We start from the raw sequence: 8,851 nt of genomic DNA, 5'->3' as shown, positions 1-8,851 counted from the left end.
GGCCTTGGCTACATGGTGGGCATGGTCTCCCTTAGGAAACAAGAAAAGGAAAATCAGCTTAGGAGGTCATTTTATAAATACCTGTTGAAAATGTGTTGTGGAGCGTGCCTTCCATTGGGAGATGGGTCAGGGGATTAGCCCTCGATCAGAAAGTCATTATTGGGCATCCTTGGGAAAATCAAAATACCATTTAGACACAACTTTTTCCATAAAATGAAAGGAGAAGAGTGGATTAAAAAAATCCTCTAAGGTTCCTTCCAGTAATAAAATTCTACTCATTTTCATTAAATGAAATTTTTCTTCTCTTCAGTGCACCCAGCTTCATTTTCCTGGATCAAAATGTGCTATGAAGTACTGACTCACACTTAAACAAGAATTATTTTTTTTGAAGTTTACAGTCACTGAGAGGGAAATTCTTTTAAATACTTTCTAGCCTTTTGTATAACAAATTTTCTTTTACTTGGGCAGTTGACATTGGTGACCTGCCACAAGTAAGAGATAAAGGTTGATTTCTTTTTTCCATTATTTGGTGATCTCCAGAGTCTCAATTTTGAAAACCTTTTCCTTGTATATGTAGATCTATGGGAACAGACCAGAAGTATCTGAAAGGAACAGTGGTTCATGGTTCCTGCTAATCACTTTAGATGACACATCTAAAGGGCATAGTGGGTATCTTATCTTTAGGTTATGCCCTGTGTCCACAACCTACCTTCTACAAATTCTGTGAAGTATGTAAGCTATACATCATATATCTGGCTGATTATTATTTTTTATTGAAGTGTAATTAACATACAACATTTTAGGTATACAATGTATCCATTCAATAATTCTATGCATTACTTGGTTTCACGATGATAAGTATAGTTACCATGTGTCACCATACGTTATTGCAATATTATTGACTATATTCCATGTGCTATACTTTTCATCCTTGTGACTTATTTATTTTATGACTGGAATTTTGGCCCTCTTAATCCCATTCCCCCTCCACCTCCCCTCTGACAACCACCAGCTTTTTCACTGTATTTACAAGTCTGTTGTTTTGTTCATTTGTTTTTTTGATTCCACATGTAAGTGAAATCGTATGGTATTTGTCTTTGTCTGTCTGACTTATTTCTGGCTGATTTTTTTTTTTTTTAAAGATTTTTTATTTATTTATTTGACAGAGAGAGACACAGCGAGAGAGGGAACAGAAGCAGGGGGAGTGGGAGAGGGAGAAGCAGGCTTCCAGCGGAGCAGGGAGCCCGATGCGGGGCTTGATCCCAGCCGAAGGCAGATGGTTAACGACTGAGCCACCCACCCAGGCGCCCCTCTGGCTGATTATTTAAGGGGACGCTAGACAATGTGATTAAATCAGAGAGGTACAGATTATACACAGGGGGTAAAATAGAGATAATTTAGCTCACTTTCTTTACTTGATTAGCTGAAATCATAAAACTACATCAAGATCTGGGCGCCTGGGTGGCTCTGTTGGTTAAGTGACTGCCTTCAGCTCAGGTCATGATCCTGGAGTCCCAGGATCGAGTCCCACATCGGGCTCCCCGCTGAGTGGGGAGTCTGCCTCTCCCTCTGACCCTCTCCCCTCTCATGCTCTCTCTCACTCTCTCTCTCAAATAAATAAATAAAATCTTTAAAAACAAAAACAAAACTACATCAAGATCATCTAGTTCTTTGTCCCAGGATCTGAGAAATTTCTTTGGCACAGATATCCCCATTTCGGGTTAAAAGCACTCATGCTTTAATCTCCAGGCTCTCTTTGTCTAGATTTTACTTAGCTCCTCCTTAACAAATAAGTTAGAGGTTATTCCCCTCATTTTCCTTTTTCTCACCTCCCCTCCTACTCTCTTTCCAAGATAAAAATTTTGCCTTCTTATTTCATTTTTTGTTTCCCATTACAAAAAAAAAAAAAAGCCTCACATTTTTCAGTGCAAAGAATTAGAATATGCAAATGCAAAAAAGAAAATTATAACCTGTAAGCAAACCTGTTAGAGATACAGTGACAACATTTTGGCTACTATATTTCCAGGCCATTTCAAAATTAAATTACTTACATATGTATCTAAAATAAATGATGCTGACATACTATTTTGTAACTGGCTTTTCTTATTTTTCTTTTTTTTAAAAATAATAATCATTGTCCTTCCATGTCAATTACTAGAACTCTGCACACTCATTTTTTAAAATCAGCTTCTTTGAGGTACAATTGACATACAAAGAACTGCACATGGGGCACCTGGCTGGCTCAGTTGGTGGAGCGGGCAACTCTTGATCTCAGAGTCATGAGTTCAAGCCCCATGTTGTGCGCAGAGATTACTTAAAAATAAAATCTTAAAAAACGGGGCTCCTGGCTGGCTCTGTTGGCTAAGCGACTACCTTCGGCTCAGGTCATGATCCTGGAGTCCCAGGATCAAGTGCTGATCCTGGAGTCCCAGGATTGATTCCTGCATTGGGCTCCCTGCTCAGTGGGGAGTCTGCTTCTCCCTCTGACCCTACCCCCTCTCGTGCATGCTCTCTCTCTGAAATAAATAAAATCTTAAAAAAAAGTTTTAAAAAAACCTTAAAAAACAACAACAAAGAACTCCACATATTTAATATGCATAATTTGATGAGTTTTATGTGATTTATGTGCAAGAATATTTACTCAGTCATTATCTATACAGGAAGGAACTGTTGATCATCTATATTAACAACACTAAACAATTGGCTAAATATCTGTGGTGCCATCCATAGAGTCAGAGACTGTATGACCCTTAGACGAGCTTGTGTGAAGGAAACTCTGGGAGGTGTTGGGTGTGTCTGTCACCTTAATTGTGGTGATGCTATTATGGATGCGTGTATGTGCTCAAACTCATACAAGCTCTCAAATGATTCTATAAGTTACTGCACAAAAGTGGCTAATCATGAATAACTATACCAACATAATAGCACGTGAAATCTCACGTGAACTTTCTGTCTGAGGCACCAAGTGTCTATTTTGTGCGTGTATTGTATTATTATGTCCATGAGGTTGTTCAACAGGCAAATGATAGTTCCCACTTTCAGATTCAAGTGTTTGGTAAATACAACATTCAAGATGAGCTACTGTGAGGTTTAAACTAAATCGTATGTGTGGCAAGATCTAACAGATTCTTGCTTAAAAAATGGCTTCATTCAGAAAGGATTGAGATAAACTTAAAGGAGATGAATAATTAGAGTGAACTGTTTCTTGAATAAATAACAATAAATTATGGAAAGTTTAATTTGGAACTGAGGAATATTCTTAATGCATCCTTAATCTGAATCCCCCAGATTTGCATCTGACCCCACTAAGAATATGACAGATCAGAGAGACTACACATGAGAAGATACATTTAACAAAAGTACTCCATTAATAAATAAAACATAGGTGAAAAAATATACTACGTTTCACGGATTGTATAAATGATGTAAGATTCTCCCATGTTTTGTACATGCAGACATAGCAAGAGGCTCCAACGGTGATTATTATGTGTGCATGAATTTACTCTAAATATTGTACTTTGAGATTTTTCTCTTGCCACTTCTATTTCTAGGTCTAGCTCATAGAAATATCTCTTAAAGATACAATAAAATTGACTAGGTCACTGAACCACCTGACCCCAATATGTGTCCTTGTGATTAGCATCCTCACTACCTACCCATCCAGCCACGGCTTGGATGACTTCAGTGAATGGGAAATCTCTCTCTTGCTTTAGCACTGGCTGAGTGAAAAGCTCTTATCTTGAATGCAAAACTCTGTAAATTCCAAATACACGTTCATGTTCTGACCTTTCCAACCAAATACTGACCTTTTTCACCATGGCAGGCCTTAAACACCTCGATGATCTAGATATCCTCTTTGCCCCAAAGCTTCCCAGTGAGTTCCACACAAAACGACTCTAGAGTCTGGTTTTGCAGATAGAGAATGTGGTAGTAAAGTGTTAAGAAGCTTGAAAAACTTGCAGGAATAAATCAGCTGGATTAGAGTAGATCGTCCTTAACTCTATTTAAAAAATTATCCTGGAAAATCATTGATTCTCAATTCACAGCTATTTTTCCCCTTGCAAGAAGGCTAGTTTTGAGTTTTTGGTTAATTCTCAATCATTTGAATTATTTAGTAACTGGGCTGTGTTGGATATAGAACCCCATACAACTAACTCAGATGTGGCTGATGCAGAATCCTTCTTTTTTTTTTTTTTTTTAAAGATTTTATTTATTTATATGACAGAGACACAGCGAGAGAGGAACACAAGCAGGGGGAGCGGGAGAGGGAGAAGCAGGCTTCCCGCAGCGCAGGGAGCCCGATGCGGGGCTCGATCCCAGGACCCTGGGACCATGACCTGAGCCGAAGGCAGACGCATAACGACTGAGCCACCCAGGCGCCCCTGCAGAATCCTTAACAGCATCCTTGCCACACCAGTCAGAATGGCTAAAATTAACAAGTCAGGAAACGACAGATGTTGGCGGGGATGCGGAGAAAGGGGAACCCTCCTACACTGTTGGTGGGAATGCAAACTGGTGCAGCCACTCTGGAAAACAGTATGGAGGTTCCTCAAAAAGTTGAAAATAGAGATACCATACGATCCAGCAATTGCACTACTGGGTATTTACCCCAAAGACACAAAAGTAGGGATCTGAAAGGGTACGTGCACCCCGATGTTTATAGCAGCAATGTCCACAATAGCCAAACTATGGAAAGAGCCAAGATGTCCATCGACAGATGAATGGATAAAGAAGAAGTGGTATATATATACAATGGACTATTATGCAGCCATCAAAAGGAATGAGATCTTGCCATTTGCAACGACGTGGATGGAACTGGAGGGTATTATGTTGAGTGAAATAAGTCAAACAGAAAGACATGTATCATATGATCTCACTGATATGAGGAATTCTTTTTTTTTTTTTTAAGATTTTATTTATTTATTTGACAGAGAAAGACACAGCGAGAGAGGGAACACAAACAGGGAGTGGGAGAGGGAGAAGCAGACTCCCCGCCGAGCAGGGAGCCCGATGTGGGACTCGATCCCGGGACTCCAGGATCATGACCTGAGCCGAAGGCAGTCGCTTGACCAACTGAGCCACCCAGGTGCCCTGATATGAGGAATTCTTAATTGCAGGAAACAAACTGAGGGTTGCTGGAGTGGGGGGTGGGGTGGGAGGGATGGGGTGACTGGGTGATAGACACTGGGGAGGGGATGTGCTCTGGTAAGCGCTGTGAATTGTGCAAGACTGTTGAATCTCAGATCTGTACCTCTGAAACAAATAATGCAATATATGTTAAGGAAAAAAAAAAAAAGATAGCAGGAGGGGAAGAATGAAGGGGGGGAATTGGAGGGGTAGGCGAACCATGAGAGACAATGCACTCTGAAAAACAAACTGAGGGTTCTAGAGGGGAGGGGGGTGGGAGGATGGGTTAGCCTGGCGATGGGTATTAAAGAGGGCACGTTCTGCATGGAGCACTGGGTGTATGCACAAACAAGGAATCATGGAACACTACATCTAAAACTAATGATGTAATGTATGGGAATTAACATAACAATAAAAAATTAAAAAAAAACCCAACAGCATCCTTGCCAAGTGACAGCCCAGTGAGGGGAACTTATAATAGTTTTTGGTATCTCGTTCTACCTTTATGGTTAGTAGAGTACTAATTTTTCCACTGGAGATTTTACTAAATGGTCTTGAATACTCTAAATCACCAGATTAAAGGTGACTTGAATATTTTTTTAAAAGTTACCCCAATCTTTTTCTCTATAAAGTTTCCTTTTATTTTTTTTTAATTTTTAAAAATTTTTTTTAAAGATTTTATTTATTTATTTGAGAGAGAGAATGAGATAGAGCATGAGACGGGGGAGGGTCAGAGGGAGAAGCAGACTCCCTGCCGAGCAGGGAGCCCGATGTGGGACTCGATCCTGGGACTCCAGGATCATGACCTGAGCCGAAGGCAGTCGCTTAACCAACTGAGCCACCCAGGCGCCCAGGTTTCCTTTTTTCTATGAACTTTTTTTCGTAGGTGGATGAACCATGTTTTTTATGGGCTTATTTGCCTTAGAGATTTAGATGAAAACAGCTCTTGGGGATATGGGTCAAAGGAAGTTAATTAATAATATTGTTACAAAAGAATTTTGGTTTTGAACTACCTAATCACAATTACAAAGTTCTAGAAGGTGCCAAATTGACTGCTCGGGGTTCCTCGGGGATTTTCTGGGTATTTTGCTTTATCTATTTAAAGGAAAGATAATACTTAAAAAACTTTTCATCCTTTTTAAGTCATTGATACAATAGAAAATGTTCTCCAACAATAAATATTCTAGAGTTTCAGATGCCATCTAGTGTCTTGGTCTCTATTAGCACAGCATGTTTTTTAAAAGTTTTTTTTTTTATCTTTTAAAAAAGTTTTATTTAAATTCCTGTTAGTTAACATACAATGTAATGTTAGTTTCAGGTGTACAATACAGTGATTCAGCACTTCCATACAACATCTGGTGCTCATCACAACAAGTGCACTCCTGAATCCCCATCACCTGTTTCACCCCTCCCCCCACCCACCTCCCGTCTGGGAACCATCAGTTTGTTTTCTATAGTTGAGTCTGTTTCTTCATTTACCTCTCTTTCCCTATCCCCTATGTTCATTTGTTTTGTTTCTTAAATTCCACATAGGAGTGAAGTAATATGGTATTTGTCTTTCTCTGACAGACTGGTTTCGCTTAGCATCATACTCTCTAGCTCCATCCATGTTGTTGCAAAAAAATGGCAAGATTTCATTCTTTTTTATGGCTGAATAATATTCCATTATATATATATGTCACATCTTCTTTATCCATTCATCAGTCAATGGAAACTTGGGCTATTTCATAATTTGACCATTGTAGATAATGCTGCTATAAACATATCAGACAAATTACCTTATGATTTCACTTGTATGCGGAATAGAGGAAAATGGGGAGATGCTAGCCAAAGGCATAAAGCCTTCAGTTATAAGATGAATAAACTCTGGTATCTAATGTACAGCATGGTGACCACAGTTAATAATTCTATATTGTGTGCTTGAAATTCGCTAAATAGTAGACAGTTTAAACATGCTCACCAAAAAAAGTAACTCTGAGGTGAAGGATGCGTCAATTAATTGATTGTGATGATCATTTCCCAAAATATATATTTATGTCAAGTCTTCATGATGTACACTTTAAATATGTGCAATTTTATTTGTCAATTATACATCAAGTAAGTTTAAAAAGTAAAAAAAAATATATAATGCATCAGATTATTCCACCAACATGCACTAGACTGTCTAAAATTTAGAAGACTGATAACACCAAGCAATAGTAAGGATGTGGAACTGTAAGAGTTGATATATTATCAGTACAAGTGTATATGATACAATGACTTTGGAGAACATCTTGCCAGTTTCTTATAATTAAACATATTCTTACCGTAACACATAGTAATCCCACTTCTCAGAATGTATCTAACAGAAGTGAAAACAAATATTCACATAAAAACATGAACTCACCTGTTCATAGAGGCTTTATTCACATTAGCCAATACTGAAAACAACTCAAGTATCCATCATCTGATGAATAAACAAACTGTGATCTATCTGCACACTCTATCTTACAGGTAATCCTCCATAATACAGAGGAAGAAAAGACCGACACCTGAAACACTTGGATTAATATCAAAGTATCTGATTAAGCAAAGGGAAAAAACCACAAAAGACTACATGAAGTAAGACTGCATTTATGTATAAAATTCTAGAAAATGCAAATTACCTTGACAGAAAACACATCAGTGGTTCTCAGGGACTGAGGGTAGGAGGGGAGAGCATTTCCTGCAAAAGGGCACAACAGTTTCTAAGATAATGGAAATGCCATAAACCATCATAGTGGTGCTGGTGGCTACGTGAAGGGAAACCAGTGTCAAAACTCAACCAACTGTACCCTTAAATTGTTCATTATGTGTACATCATACATCAATAAAATGGATTTAAATTATGTACGTAGACATATAAATCTATGTAAAGAATCTCTTTTTTGGAAAGCAACTTAAAGCTTATTTCAATACATGATGATCATTTCAGAAAAAAAAAAGTGTTTTAAGTTCTCCAAGTTTCTAGTTTCCTGAGGCTTTAAAGCAGCTCTCTAAGTTTCTCTTTAAATAAATAAAATAAACAACCAAGAGAATGTCCCAGGAGACCCTAACTTTATAACTGTGATTAGTTACTTCCATTCTGACGTTCTGTGATGGCAATAATAATCATTACCCTTCTTTTATGCCATAGTCCCAGGTGCCATTGTAAACCAAATCTCTGAAGGTGAACACAAAATCTCATTAATTATCGGAGTTCATCCCATTGTAAGCACTTTAGTAGAGTGCTTACTCTACTACTCTACTACTCTACCTAGGTAGAGGCAGGGTAATGTTATTTTCTGGAGAGAGTAAATAAAGGTGGTGATACGTAAAATCAAGTCAGGATACCTGATGAATGAGCAGGGGTGACCTAAGGAATGGTGACAGTTTAGAGAAATGCTTCAGTGAATGCAAATATGAATTCTTCCGACAATCTGATGGATCCACAGAAGAAATCGAAATCCACTGAATAGAAGTTACATTCCCAAAGCTAAAAGAAAAAAAGGCCAGCTGAGATTTGGGAGGCATTTGGCCACTTTTGCCAGAGATCCAGAATAGAATTCAGAGGACCTGCTCTAGATCCAGCTGTGTGTGACTTCTCCATTCACCACCAAACCTCGCCATTCTGCCCCTCCTGACAAAAATGTGCTCCAGAATACACAGGACTTGAAACTCAGAGGAATATTCTCAGGTTGAGATACACTGGAGGTGTCACATGAAA

This window comes from Mirounga angustirostris, unplaced genomic scaffold (assembly GCF_029215605.1).
Source record: "Mirounga angustirostris isolate CCGP_5_RB_7025 unplaced genomic scaffold, mMirAng1.0.hap1 SCAF_13, whole genome shotgun sequence".
In the NCBI taxonomy this organism is placed as follows: Eukaryota; Metazoa; Chordata; class Mammalia; order Carnivora; family Phocidae; genus Mirounga; species Mirounga angustirostris.
Note: the sequence above shows the minus strand (reverse complement) of the source record.